The 14,904-nt window shown below is 49.7% G+C and overlaps 1 protein-coding gene across 3 annotated transcripts in view; it reads left to right on the forward strand.

Moving 5' to 3' along the window:
* Positions 1–1,268: 1,268 nt before the first annotated feature.
* ABAT (4-aminobutyrate aminotransferase) overlaps positions 1,269–14,904 on the forward strand; it is an 82,498-nt gene continuing 68,862 nt past the window's right edge. For 2 of the 3 annotated variants that reach the window (XM_027611997.2, XM_027611994.2), the window contains exon 1: positions 1,269–1,392. The gene's annotated coding sequence lies outside the window, so the exon portion shown is untranslated. The remainder of the gene's footprint in view (positions 1,393–14,904) is intronic. The other variant, XM_027611995.2, reaches the window with a different exon arrangement.

Genomic DNA, 14,904 nt, shown 5'->3' on the forward strand with positions numbered 1-14,904 from the left:
TTTCAGCAGAACCTTGGATCAATTATATTTTCTGTCTGTTCCTTTGAATGATTCTTATTTATTGTTTCTTTTTGGTCCCTATTGTCATAGACCACACTAGAGGGCAGGTAGGTTTTTTTTTTTTTTTGGCTATTTTTTTATTTGCGTCTTTGTTCTTTATTTGTCTTAATTCCTTAATTACTAGGATGACAGTCCTTGCCTAACCAGAGATAGAGCAGCCTGGATTCCTGGAAAGCAGAAAGGAGGGATCTCAGGTTTCTGCAAGATACTAACAAACTAAAGAAATAATGACTGATCAGGATGAATAGGGAAAACCAAGCTGTGTTCTTTTGTGGCCTTTGAGGGTCTGGAATTTCCATTCATTATGAGCTCTTGGTGATCACATGTTCTGATGGGCAGTTTCTGTGTCTTTGACTCTACCACTGAATGAACGCATCCTCTTTCCAAATACCTTTGGAAAGCTGCTGGGCTTTCAGTCATTCATCCTTTAATATTAATTAGCTTTCATATTGCATTTTAATTTTTATAAAATCACCTTCATCACATCTACGGTCTCATTTACACCCATGAAGGAGGTACTATCACTGTTGTCTTCATTTTCTGTTAAGGAAACTGAGGATCGGGTAGGTGGAGTGACCTGCCCTAGATCATGCAGGCGGAACCATGGACTCTTAGTCCAGTGCTCTTTGCATTGCCTCCAGGGTGCACGAGCCATTTCTCTTGCTCTGGCGGGGCAGGAGGTTTGTTAAGTGAATGGCAGCTGGGAGGGCTGAGCGAGAGGGCCCTGAACGCCTGCCCTGCCCGGGGGGTGGGAGGGGGCGGATAGGGTCAGGGCATCATACGGACTCTGATTCCGGATCTAGGGTTCCAGAGCCAGGGCACGGGGTGCAGATGGGGCAGCTACACTCACCCGCAGGCCCCAGGACCCAGGAAAGAGGACAGGAGGTAATTAAGGTCTAGGTGAAATCAACCTATAGAGCCGCCCCCTTTTAGAGACGCGCTCTCCACCCGGCCATCAGATAGGCTCCCCTCCGGCCTGACGAGGGTCTTCAGCCTCCTCCTCCACAGCCCCAACCCTCGCCCCCGGCCCTCGCGGTCCCTCCTCCGGGCCCCCGGCTCCTCCGCCCCCGGAGGCCGGACTCTGCCCCCGCCCTGCCTTCCCCCTCCCACCGGGGGCGGTGGCCCGTGGCGGGCGCGCTCATTGGCTGCGGCGCGAGTGAGGGCCGGGGCCGGCAGCGCTGATTGGCCGGCTCGGCTCGGTGGAGCTAGGAAGCCCCGCGAGTCGCTGGGGGAAGTGGGGCAGAGACTGGACGCACCCGGAGCTCAGAGCGCAGGAACCTCAAGTCGGAGCCCGGCAGATCGGAGTCTGCAGACCGGAGCCTGGGCCTGTAGGTAAGGGCCCGGCGTCGGGTCGCGTGGGGGCGGGCCCTTCCACTCGAGATGGAGTCCTTTGACCATGCACCCAGGGAGCAAAAACGGGGCGTCTTTCCCAGAATCGGGGCCCTCATCCTCTCGAGACGCGGGTCCCCTCCCCCAAAAAGAGAGGGTCTCTCACCTCCCAGAGAGCAAAACAGCCTCCTTTTCCCATCAGAAATGGGCTCTTCCTCCTAGCCCCGGGCTCTGGAGATGGGATCTCCCCTCCCTAACTTACCCATTGGGATGGAATGTACCCTCCCAAAGTGGGGTCTAACCTCCGCAGGTATCTAGCCCCCCCCATCTCTTCGGAGACGGATGCACCTTCCGCCTCCCTCAGAAACTAAGTTTGGATCTCTTCTCCCACCCTCGCTTCAGAGTGATGAGGGTCTTAGTTATAGATAGGTCATTCTCTCTCCAGGGAAAATGAAGGCCCCCAGATGTCCTGGGAAATAAGCCCCTCCTTAAGGCAGGGAAGTCTCGGGGCAGAGACTCACCATGTCACCCTCAAACCCAATAGGGACCTCCTTGCGTACCCCACCTCAGCACCTGGACTCTAGGATTTGCCTTCAGATATGAATAATTCCCTCCCCCTCCCCCACCCCGCCAAGACCCTCTTTCCACCCCTTACAGAGAAATGGTTGCCTCAGACACCACCACAGTAAAGCATTTGGGGGAAGGTACCCTCTTCCTCCAACAGATGTGAGGCAAGGGCTTTCATACTCAGCACTAGGACTGGGGTCTGGCCACCCATCTGAACCAAGTCGCCCACCTCACTCTGCCTCTCTCTAACCCTTTCAAGCCAACAGCCTCTCACTAACACCCTACACCCACTCTCCCCGCCTCTCCCAAATCCCATCCTTCCCCGACTGTACTCCCACACCTCACTGCTCCACCTAATCCCATCCCACCTTTCCTCTCCCACCCTGGCCAGAGATGAGACCAGATGAGGTTTAATAAGAATAAAGCCCTTAAAGCCAGGATCCTGAGCCAAGGGACAGGCCCTTCTACTGCCCTCTGAACTCTGACAGCAGAGATGGCCTCTGAGGCAGCAGGACCACCAGGGACACCCCCCATCCCCCACACAAAGGGCTGGTGTTCAGGATGTTCTCCCCTGAGGCAGCCCAACCTCTCCCCTGGAGAAGGGAGTGTCAGATGCAGAGAGGAGGGCCCCAACTTGCTCCCTGGGGCTGTCCCCTTACCTCCAGCTCCAGTGGGCACTGCTCAGTGGAATTCCCTGAGCACTTGGCCAGAGAAGGTAGATGCTGCAGGAACCATCCATTGGGCTGGAGACAGCGTTGGCTTTGCTGGGCTAAGGGTCAGGATGTTGGTGACTTGAGGAGGCCTGGGAACAGCTCTTCCCTGGCAGGCAAGGGTGGAGGACAGGAAAGAGAAAGGCAAGGAGCTTTGCCTTGCTTTTTAGAGCTGCACCCGGGGCATGCGGTATGGAGAAATGTGTGTCCTGGATGCCCAAAGAGATCAGCCCCAGGGAGAGGTAAGTCGGGAGTTCTAGGCTTCTAGATTAAAGATCCTGCCCCTTCATTTGACAGTTGAGCAAACAGAGACACAAGGAGGGGAAGACACTTGCTCAAGGTCATCCAGCTAGTGGGTGGCAAACCTGGTCACAGTCTCTGCAGGGATTATGGGGTGCTTGCATCTGGGACAGGAGCTCCAGTGCTCACATTTACAGCCGGGACTGACCTCTCCACTTGCTAGCAGAGGTGCAGAGGCCCTGAGAATGTAATGCAGCTAGGAAGGGGCAGAGCTGAAACGCAGCACTGCACCCGCCCCCCCAAACAGGCCAACAGGCCACGTTGTGGAATCCACTCCTGGGGGTCCACACTTAACCACTCACCCCATGGGAGCTTTTTGCTGTGCCCACCACCACACTGACACTTGCCGAAAACCAAATCAGTCAAGGATGGCAAACGAGATGGGGTGCAATGTACTGGTGCCCGAGACCGCCGCAGGAGCCTCAGTTGCGTAGCTGGGTTTGCTCCAGGAACTTTGGACAGGCCCCTTCCCTCCTGTCTCTCCAGCAATCTCGTATCCCTGCTTAGAGCATGGCTTCTGTTCCTGAGGCACTGAATGGGGCCAGAGCTGAAACTAGCTGCAGGGGTCCAGAACCATCCAGTGGGACAACAGCGACCAGGTCCCTGCAGATGGGAGGGTCTTGAGGCGGGGGCTCCCCCCTGCCTCCAGCTAAAGTGTTGGCTGTCATGCTCCGATTTAGAGCAGGGAGCCAAGTCCAAGCTGCCAAGGCAAAAGTTCCAGAGCATGAGGGGGAACTGGAGTGCCTAGAGGTCAAGAGATCAGTCCCTGGACCCCTCTTATCTGGGTCTAGAGCCCAGATCTGCTACTTGCTGTGTGATCTTGAGGAGTTTATTAACCTTATCCACATAAAACGAGTTAATCCTCGTAAAGTGCTTAGCTATTACAACCAATGGGTGGAAGCAATGATTGTGATTTCAAGTGCAAAGTCATAAAACCTTTGTGCTTTTAGGACCACAGACCGTAAAGTCAGATGGAGCCAAGAGTGAATGGCTGGGGGGGTTTGGGCAGGTCATTCCCTCTCTGAGGCTCACTTCCCTCATCTTTGAATGAGGTTCGTTGCATCGGATAAGAGACAGCCGCAGAGCAGGCCTTCTATCCTCGGCAGTGTTGACATTGGGGGCGGAATAATTTTCTGTCTCGGGGGCCGTCCTGTGCACTGAGGGTGTTTAGCTCTGTTCTGGCCCTTCTCCCTACTAGATGCCAGTACAGGCCTCTCTAGTTATGCCAACTAAACTGTCTCCAAGCATTGGCAGACGTCCCCTGGGGGGCAGAATGACACCCACCCCTCCCACTGAGAACTGCTGGCCTAACGCACATGTCTTGCACATCCTTGATCCTTCTTCTCCTTCCTCGGGCTCCTTGTTCTGCCTTCTGCATGATGGAGGGGGTGGTGTCCAGCCGCTGAGCCTCTCAGTGTTAACAATGATCTCAATCCTTCACATAAAACAGGACTTTGCCACCTCCAGAGCACCTTCATGTGCATTGATCTGGGCCTCCCATTTTACAGATGAGCAAACTAAGGCTCACAGAGGTTAAATGGCTTGCCTTCCCCTTCCCTGCTAGAGGTCAGACAAATGTTCATGCCAGCAACAGTTTCAGAAATAACCTGGTTCTGGAGCCTTCTTCAGAAGGTCATCTGGCCGTCTCTTCCAGAACTCACACTGCCCTCCCACCTCTAGGACTCTCCTCTAGCTGTGTTCACTCGTGCATGCAGCTCGGCGAACACAGGAATGTCTGCGGCGGAACTTTGCAGCACCGGCACGGGGAGGGGCTACATCACATGTGTTCGCACAGGGAAATGAGCAGTCTTTTTAGAAAAATGAGGGAGAGGTACATTCCTGACCTGGAAAGTTCCCTGAGATATTTAGTGAAAACAATAAAGTAGCAGAATTAATATATACGGTATATTTAAAAAAAGATTTATGTGAATGCATATGGGAATGATTAGTTAGGCAAGCAAGGGGCATGAAAGAGACCTATGTATATATAAGAATATATTCATGGTAGGGGTACCTGGATGGCTCAGTCGGTTAAGCATCTGCCATCAGCTCTGGTCATGATCCCAGGGTCCTGGGATCAAGCCCCGCATCAGGCTCCCTGTTCCTCCCTCTCCGCCCTGCTCATGCTTTTGTGCGTGCGCGCGCTCTCTCTCTCTCTCAAATAAATAAATAAAATCTTCCAAAAAATAGAATATATTCATGGGGGAAGAAGAGGAGGAGGAATCCTCTAGCCAGCTTCCTGTGCATTACAGATGAGCAAAGCACAGCACACACAGGTTGACAGACTTGCTCTGGGTCACCCTGCTGAGAGGTACAGCCATGGGACTCCAGCCCACAAGAGGAGCCCTGCTGCTGTCTCCAGTGTCAGCGTGCTGGGCGCAGGCGAGGTCTGAGGACCACACACTCCTGCCTGGACCCGTCCCTCTCTCTGGGGAAATGCACATGCCAGCAATTCTGGTGGCTGAAACTTGGGCCTCTGCATTTGTGAGAGTTCGGGAGCCATGAGAGAGGAATCTGAGGCTTCCCTGCCCCAGGCTGAACTTCTGCCCTGGCTTTGGGGAACTCCTTAAGCATTCCAATGGGCTCTGGGGTCAGAGTGCCTACAGCTGAACTGGGCTCCTACCAGCGTGCTGGCCTCATGCCGTGACCACTCTACCTCTCAGCATCTCATTTTCCTGTCTTTGGAAAGGGGTTAATAGTAGAAAGCAAAAAGAAGAGTAGTGGGAAGAGGGGCAGTAATAGGACCTGCTCATTACTGAGCAGGATTACTGAGAGGATTAACCAAAAACTGTTCCAACACCTGGCCTTCTCTGCTTCTATGAACACGTACATACAAGTTTTGGTTTAAAGACAATTTTGGTTTCTGTTCTTTTGGCGATATGCCCAGGCGTGAACCACTCAGGTCACATGATCAGTCACATGGTAATTCTTTGTTTAACCTTTTGAGGAACTGCCAAATGACACCATTGTACATTCCCACCAGCAAGGAACGTGTGAAGGTTCCAATTTTCCACATCCTTACCAATGCTTGTTATTTTCCAATTATCATTATTTTTACTATTACCACCATTCCAGCAGGTGTGAAGTGGTATCTCATTGTGTTTTTGATTTGCAGTTCCCTAGTGACTAGTATTGTTGAGCATCTTCTCGTGTGCTTGTTGGCCATTTGTATATTTTCTTTGGAGAAACATCTATATAAGTCCGTTGCTCATTTTTCAGTTGGGTTGTCTTTTCGTGATTGAGGTTTTGGGTTTTTTTAAATTCTATTTATTTATTTATTTAGAGAGAGATAGCGCAAGTTGGGGCAGAGGGAGAAGGAGAGGATCCCAAGCAGGCTCCACCTTCAGCGCAGAGCCCTATCTGGGGCTCGATCCCACAACCCTGAGATCATGACCTGAGCTGAAATCAAGAGTCAGACACTCAATTGACTGAGCCGCCCAGGCTCCCCTTTTGGTTGAGTTTTAAGAGCTCTTTATATACATGAATGTATGTTTGTGTTGCCATTTCCTCTTGCATATAAACATTTGCTCAGCTCTTGTAGGTCAGGCAATCTTGTGACCTTAGGAGATCAAGGTGACTACAATTCAGTTACTTCCCACAAGGGGCTCCCAATCTAGAGCAAAGTTTCTCAACTTCAACACTATTAACTTTGGGGGGCTGTCCTGTGCATGTTTAACATCATCCCTGGCCCCTACCCCACTAAAGGCCAGTAGCACACTTCCCCCCATGTTGAGACAACCAAAAACGTCTCCAGACATCACCACATGTCCCATGGGGGCAAACTTGTCTCTGGTAGAGAATCACTGGTTTAGAGGCTAAGACAGATGTGTATATCTACAATTTCAGTCCTCTCTTGTGCCTAAAAGGGTTCATGGTAGACATTCAGGACATACTTGTTGGATGTTGGGTGGGTGAGTGGATGGGCGGATGGATAGATGGATGGATGCATGGACACAACCACTTTTTTGGTTGGACAAATTGATGGATGAGTGTGTGAATGGATGGATGAATAGATGAATGCCATTTTAAGGCCCAGATATGTGCCTGAAATTCTACTATGGGAAAACAAAACACTGTTCGTCAACCTAGAATATTCTACCCTTTCTCTCCCCCTAGCACAGTGGTTCTCACACTTGAGCATAAGAAGCCCTGGAGGGCTTGTTAACACACAGATTGGTGGGCCCCACCACCAGACTTCAGTAGAGTCACTGGCCTGGCAGAATACTCCCAACCTGGTTTCTATCCATGTTCTTTGAGAACCCTGCACCAGAATCCTCCACCTTGCCAACCTGTCCTTTCTCAGAGGTCTATAGGCTTAACTACCAAGACCTCCCATTTAGGTAGTCACATTTATTGCCTTAGACTATTGGCAGCATGCTGGAAATCTGTCCCTTGGCCACACTGAGAATGTCTTCAAAGCTGGGACCCATTGTGTCCTAGCACCTTACTTCTGGAAATGTGGTACAATGCCCAGCAGCACTGCAGCATCTGGTTACTCATTCGAAATGCAGACTATTGGGGGCGCTTGGGTGGTTCAGTCGATTAGGCAACCCACTCTTGGTTTCAGCTCAGGTCCTGGCCTCGGGATTAAGGATTAATCCCCTGACCGGGGATTAAGCCCTGAGTCGGGCTCTGCACTCAGTGGGCAGTCTACTTGAGATACTCTCTCCCTCTGCCCCTCCTCCTGCTCTCTCTCAAAAAATAAATAAATCTTTTTAAAAAAAAAAAAGAAAAGAAAAGAAATGCAGACTGTTGGACTCTACACAGGCCTACAGAATGCAAATCTATATTTTAACAATATCTCAGGTTGGCAGTGGTGGGTGGAAGGTAGGATTCATGGTTACATTCAAGTATGGAGACCTTGTCCTAGGACACCTGTATCACCCTCTCAACTGAGAGCTATGCCCTGCTTAGCTTTGCCAATGAATTACACTGACAGTGTTTGTTACAGTGTAAATGGTGTCTGGGCTGGAACATCATTTGGGCATTACTGGTCTTTCCTCTCTTTGCTTTATGTACTTTATCTCTTGGAATGTCTGAACTGAGGACCTGACCCATGGGAAAACAGAGGCCCAGAAGGGCAGTGCCTTGCTCAAGGGCGCAAGGTGACCATGAAGCAGAACGGAGATTGCCATCCATTCCCTCAAGGGAGCAGGACCCAGAGGGGTTGAAGTGCCGCTGTGGTGACGCATGACAGCATGGCATGGGAGGGTGGTATTCGGATGCTGCTGGGCTTGCTCTTGCAAAGCGGAGAAAAGGGAGATTACTTAAAAGTAGTCCAAGCGGGGTACCTGGGTGGCTTAGTCAGTTAAGCTTCTGCCTTTGGCTCAGGTCATGATCTTGGGGTCCTGGGATTGAGCCCCACATTGGGCCCCCTGCTCAGCAGGGAGTCTGCTTCTCCCTCTGCCTCTGTCCCTCCCCCTGCTTGTGCACTCTTTCTCTCTCAGATAAATAGAATCTTTAAAAAAAAAAAAAAGGAGGGCAGGAACAAGAAGTTGAGTGGTATGGTTTCATTTTTTCAACAAGTATTTATTGGGTACTCAGCAGATGCCAGACACTGGCATTGTGTAGAGTATTGAGCGAGGAGAACAAGGTCTTGCCCTTAGTGGCTTCTGTCTAGGTGAGCAGTCTCATCACCCAACGTTCGTTCATTCATTAATGTGTCTGCTTGTTGCACAACTTCCGTGTGTCCTGTAGAGTACTAGGGGTGTGTGTGTGCGTGATGTGAGATAGAGACCCAGCTGCTACGCCAGAGGATCTTCTAGGCAAGCTGTGGGGAGATAGACCAGAACAGCTGCCATTCAGCGAGATGCATCCCAGGGAGGCTGGGAGTACATAGAGGTTGGAAGTCAGAGAAATCCTGGGGATGCTGGGGAAGAAATTGCAGGAGGAAAAGGCAGGAAAGATGTTCTTGACAGAGAGAACTTGAACGGAGGCTCAGAGACTTCACAGAAAACTGTTAAAAGAAAATCTTCGGGGGCACCTGGGTTGCTCAATCAGTTAAGCGTCTTGTCTGCCTTTGGCTCGGGTCATGATCCCAGGGTCCTGAGATCGAGCCCCAAGTCAGGCTCTCTGCTCAGTGGGGAGCCTGTTTCTCCCTCTCCCTTTGCCTGCCGCTCCTGCTGCTTGTGCTTTCTCTCTCTCTCTCAAATAAATAAAATCTTAAAAAAAAAAAAAGGAGAAGAAAAAAAATCTTCAGATAAAAAAAGGGTAATATCATGATTCCCCTGCAGACACAAAACAGACACTTGTTTAAGATTGTATTAAGCTCACTCAATGAGGGGACTGGGCAGATGTTAGAACCAGTTCAAAGGCGAAGTCAACTAAAGCACAATTATGTATGGAGAAAAGGAATGTTGAAATGAATTGCAAATGGAAGGGGGAAATGATTGGACAAGACAGAATTTGCTTGTCTATCAGTTTCCTACAACTTACAAAGGATTGGAAAAAACAGCTCAAAGATAATGAACAGGGCTAGAATCAGATAACTGGAAAGTTTGTATTGTATGCAGATAATGCATAATATTCCATTGAGACACAGTTTTGTCCCCCCTATAAAACCAATGTTCAGAGGATGGTGCAGGCCTTCAGTGGAGCATAGGGTGGGTGAATGAGGAGAGGGTAAGCTTCAGGAGGGCCAGATATGGACATCCAGGTGACCGATGATAATGTGTGGACTTGACGCAGAGACCAATAGGGATCCATGGAAGGGTTTTAAGCAAGGAGGTGACCTGATTTGATTAGCACTGGAGAAAGATCCTTCTAGAAGCTGGGGGAAGAGCAGACTCCACCTATAGGTGGATCAGAGAAGCCTGATAAAAGATGAGATGACAGGGACATCACCTAGTAAGGCTCGGCAAATTTCTTCTGTAAAGGGGCAGATAGTAAATACTTGAGCCTTTGCGGGCCATATGGTTAAGAATCACAACTATTTACCTGTACCACGACAGCCGCCAGAGACAATAATGAACGGGCAAGTCTCTGTTCTAATAGAACTTTATTTACATAAATAGGCCAGTGGACCGGATGTCTTCTCCCAGCCCAGCCCTCCACCACTGTTTGTCCACTTCTGACCTAGAGTGGTGGTAGAATGGCTAGAGCTGTCCATGGTTTTGACAGGCCTACTGTATCCCCTCCTCCATCCAGATCTCTAGAACCCATTGGCAGCTCTACTGGGGGGAGCCTAGGGTTACCTCCCATCTGCCTTTGAGCACAAGTTCCTTGAGGGAACCAGACAACCCTTGGAGCAGATCCCTGGACTTTCAGCAAAAGCTTTTAGGATCTCAAAACTCCTCTGGGGACCAGGTTGGCCGAACAGCCTCTTACAAGCGGCCAAAAGAGCAAGCCACTTCGGGAGGGTTGTTCCTATGTGGGAACAGAGCCTGCCTCCCCTCTCCTTGCCCAGAGCTGTAAATAGCTCTCTGCTGGGATTGCAGGCTGAGCGCCCTTCTGGGGACAGGCTGGAAATGAGCACACCAAGGCAAGGAGCACTTGTGCAAATTACTGCCTGCATGCGGGTTTGCAAGCCTAGCATCCTGCCCCAGCCCTGAGTGCACAGTCCTCCCAGGGGCCAAAAGCAGGGCTCACAGAAGAGCAGCACACACAAGGACATGGACTTTCAGCCCTGGGGACAGGGTCCAGTAGGGCTTCAGAGCTAGGTTATTAGAGTAACCATAAGCTAGAGGGACAAGAGGAAGCCTTCAGAAGACCCTGGACTCTGCCTACCCTAATGACAAGGACCCATAAATATTGGCCGCTCATATTTGCCCAGGATTCAGTGGGTGCTAGGGCTGTTCTAAGGGGTTTATGTATATTTGCTCATGTCCCTGGAGAAAAGACTGGTCAGATTGCAGGGGTGGGAATGAAGGCCCAGAGAGGATGGCAGGCTCGCCCCCGCTCTCAGAGTAATAACAGCATGTCCACCAAGAAACCCAGGCATACAGACTCTGAGCCCCCTGGCCGAACCCTGAGCCACACGGATGCCGCTGTGCATCATGTGCATCGTCCCCATCCCCCTACCCCCCATCTGACCTCCCTTTACTTATCATTCAACGGAAATAATAATGTCTTGTCCCTTGACCAGCTGCTGTGGCAAATGAGAAAGCAGAATTAAAAAGTCAGAAATGCTGAATAAGACCAGCAGTAGACAGAGGAAAGTCCAGAGCAGCCACCACCCACAAATAACTTGGATTATTTGTAGTCATTGATCCCTTTCTGCCGTGTGCCCCCCCTCAAGGGCCTGCTGTTTCGATGTTCCTATGGGGTCAAGGGAAAGGTCACGTGTGTTGCCGGCTTGTGGAAGGCCCCGGAGGTGGTGTCTTCTGGACCTGTTTCCTTATCTGTAAAATGGCAACAAGGATACCACGTCTTGGAACAACATATTGGTGATTACCGGGTAGGATGGTCAGGGCAAACGTGGTTGAATGCTTTCTACCTGCCAGACACCAGTCTCTGTTTGGATCTCATTTAATGCTCTCAGTACCCAAATGGGAAGGTCCTCTTTTGTGGATGAAGGCAGAATCAGAGAGTTTTAATTAAGTCCCTCGGCCAAGGTCAGAGGTAGGAAGGGCCAGAAACTGGACTTGATCTGAGACCTGCGTGGCTCCAAAACCCATCTTCAAATGTGTGACCTCCAAGGGCCAGAGAGTCAGAATCCCGCTCCTTCCCTTCCCGTGCCTTTATCCACCCAGTCTGTATGTACTTACTCTGTTTTTAAGTGATAATTTATTTTCTGAGTAGGCAGAGTAGCGCATGGTAAAATACTCAAATAGTACAACTCAGTTTACAAAAGTAAATTTCCCTCCTTTATTCGCATCTCCTGGGCCTCTTCCTTTCCCTAGAGGCAGCTCCAGTATTTTAAAAGGGGTCACTGTTTTGCACTTTGTATTTGTTTTGTTTTTTTAGGGGAGGCGGGTCAGAGGGAGAGAGAGAATCTTAAGTAGACTCCCCGCTGAGCACGGAGCCCAACTCAGGACTCAATCCCAGGACCCTAAGATCACAACCTGAGCTGAAATCAAGAGTTGGACGCTTAACCAACTGAGCCATCCAGGTGCCCCTCACACTTTGTTTTTTATCCTTAATATATTGCAGGGGGCTCTTCTTACCCCCTTTCATGGCTGCAGAGCCATCCGTGGTGTTGGGCACTTTTTTATCCCACCAGCCCCTGCTAGTGGGTTCCGGATTGATCCCAGTATCTTGCCATCCCAGAGGAGGCAGGAACGGACAGCAATGCACATAGTCATTTCACACACGTGCAAATATTTCCGGAGGATAAATTCCTAGAAGTGGAGTTGCTACATCAAAAGCTATGTGTGTAGGGTTTTTTGTTTGTCTGTTTGTTTTTTTCACATCCTTTCTGGAAACCTCTTTCTTTTTCTTTTTTTTGACAGAAAGAGACAGTGAGAGAGGGAACACAAGCAGGGGGAGTGGGAGAGGGAGAAGCAAGCCCCCACAGAGCAGGGAGCCCGATGTGGGGCTCGATCCCAGGACCTTGGGATCATGACCTGAGCCGAAGGCAGACGCTCACCCGACTAAGCCACCCAGGCGCCCCTGGAAACCTTTTTCTTATTAAATATAGCATGCATATGGAAACGTACACAAAACGAAAAAGAACAATTCAGTCTTTTTTCACGGAGCTAGTGGTCCCGTAACTGCAACCAAGTCAGCAAGTAGACTGCCCACTGGGAGCCGGAAACAACAGACTCCTCGTGCCCTTCGTAACCGTGATCCCAGCCCCACAGAAGCCCTTCCATTCTCTCCCAGAGCCCGTCCTTGCTCTTGTGTAGAGCTCTTGCACTTGTACTACCTGAGGATGCATCCTTCATGACAGATTAGTTTTGTCTGTTTTTTTCCATTATGTTCCGTTGTGTCTAGCTTTTGCATGCCCTGACATCTGAGATTTATCCATGCTGCGCCCCATAGCTTTGTCCATTTGTTTTCGTTGTTGGCCAGTAATCCAGTGTGTGCATGGGCCATCATTTTCTTTACCCCACTGCTGGGGGACATTTGCATTGTTTGCAGTTTGAGGTCCATCTTCGTCTGCCCAGGCACCATAACAAAATACCATAGACTAGCGGGGCTTGAATAATAGAAATGCATTTCTCACAGTTCCAGAAGCTAAAGGTCTGAGATCCGGGTGCCAGCACCCTCAAGTTCCGGCGAAGGCTCTCGTCCGGGTTTGCACATGGTCGCCTTCCCGCTGTGTACCCACATGGCACTCTGGTGTCTCTTCTTCTTATGAGTACACTTATCCTACCATGAGAGCTCCACTCTCACCACCTCATCTCAACCTGCCTATCTCCCAAAAGTCCTATCTCCAAATACCATCACACTGAGGGTTGGGGCTTCGATGTATGAAGGAGGAAACACAATGCAGTCCATAGCAAGGCTGTTACACATAGTGCTGCCATGAGCACAAAGTGGCTGCCCGATTCAGGCTCCACCTGCCATTGTATGAGACTTCCAGTTGCTCCATATCCCGTCCAGCTCCAGTACCTTGACTTACTATTGTATTTTGTAATTTTAGCCATACTGGTGGGTGTGTAGTGGTTTTTAAAATTTCCCTACTTACTGAATTTGATCATCCCTTCTATCTGTTTCTTGGTGGTTTGGATTTGCTCTTTTATGAAGTACCTGTTCAGATCCCTTGTCCTTGTTTCTTTTGAATTGTCTTTTTTTTTTTTCTAACTGCTTTGTAGGTGTCTTTGTCATGCTTGATAATGATCCCTTTGGCAGTTGTATGTTTTGCAAATAGCTCCTACCCTGCGGTGTGATTCTCATTTTCCTGGTGACTTTTGGTGATTGGAATTTTTAATTTTTGTATAGCTCACATTATTAATCTTTTCTTTTATAGTTAATGCTTTTTGTGTCCTTTTTCAGTAACCCAAGGTCACCTACAGTGCCCCCTTCTAAAAGCTTCCATGCTTTACCTTTTGGATCCATGTCTACTACCGTCTGGGGTTGATCTTTATGTACCGTGTTAAGGAGGATCATGAGAAATTTTTCTTTCTGTAGGGATAATCTAAATGATCCAATGTCACTGCCACTTTGTCATAGGTCTCTTCCTCGGTTCTCTGTTCTGTTGCGTTGGTGTTTGTCTTTGCCCGCACACCATGTCATCTTAACCATGGTAGCCTTGGAGTATGATAGAACGTGCCAGATTGCCCTCTAAAGAGACTGCTACTAACAATTTAACAAAAATGTACTGAGGGCCCAGTATGGTCCCAGACAGTGTAATGTTGGGGATATGATTTTAAGTATAAATGCAGCATAGAGTTCTGCTGTCTTGTAAGCAGCCAGAGAGGAACCAAACAGCTATGGAAATAGAGATGCCATGACAGTGTGGTGGTGCCCACAGAAGGGAGAGGCCTGTGGGTCTTAGAGTATATGAAGAGGGGGATTTGATCTAGAGGGAGAGGGTCAGGGAAGGCTTCCTGGAAGAGGTGTGTCATGAGTTGTATAGGAATTAAGGAATGAGAAGCAAGGGAAAAGCATCTGGGGTAGTGGGAATAGCATCTGCAAGGGCTCTGAGGCAGAAGCCTACATGAGACAGATACCAGATCAAAATGGGAGAACACAGAGGGAGGGAAACGTGGAAATTAGATCGGTGAGCAGGGCTGGACCTCCAGGCCTTTGAACCGTGTTCATGGGCTGGTTTTTGTACCATCATTAACAATTATCCTGAGCAGGGTACCTGGGTGGCTCAGTCGGTTAAGTGGCTGCCTTTGGCTCAGGTCATGAGCCCAGGGTTCTGGAATCGAGTCCCACATCAGGCTCCCTGCTCAGCAGGGAATCTGCTTCTCCCTCTCCATCTCCCCCTGCTTGTTCTCTCTCCGTCAAATGAATAAATAAAATCTTCAAAAAAGAAAAACAATTATCCTAAGCAAATAACAGGAGTCGCCTTGAATCTTCCAGATTAAGAGCAGTCCTGAGAGCTCTT

Source organism: Zalophus californianus, chromosome 10 (genome assembly GCF_009762305.2).
Source record: "Zalophus californianus isolate mZalCal1 chromosome 10, mZalCal1.pri.v2, whole genome shotgun sequence".
Classification (NCBI taxonomy): Eukaryota; Metazoa; Chordata; class Mammalia; order Carnivora; family Otariidae; genus Zalophus; species Zalophus californianus.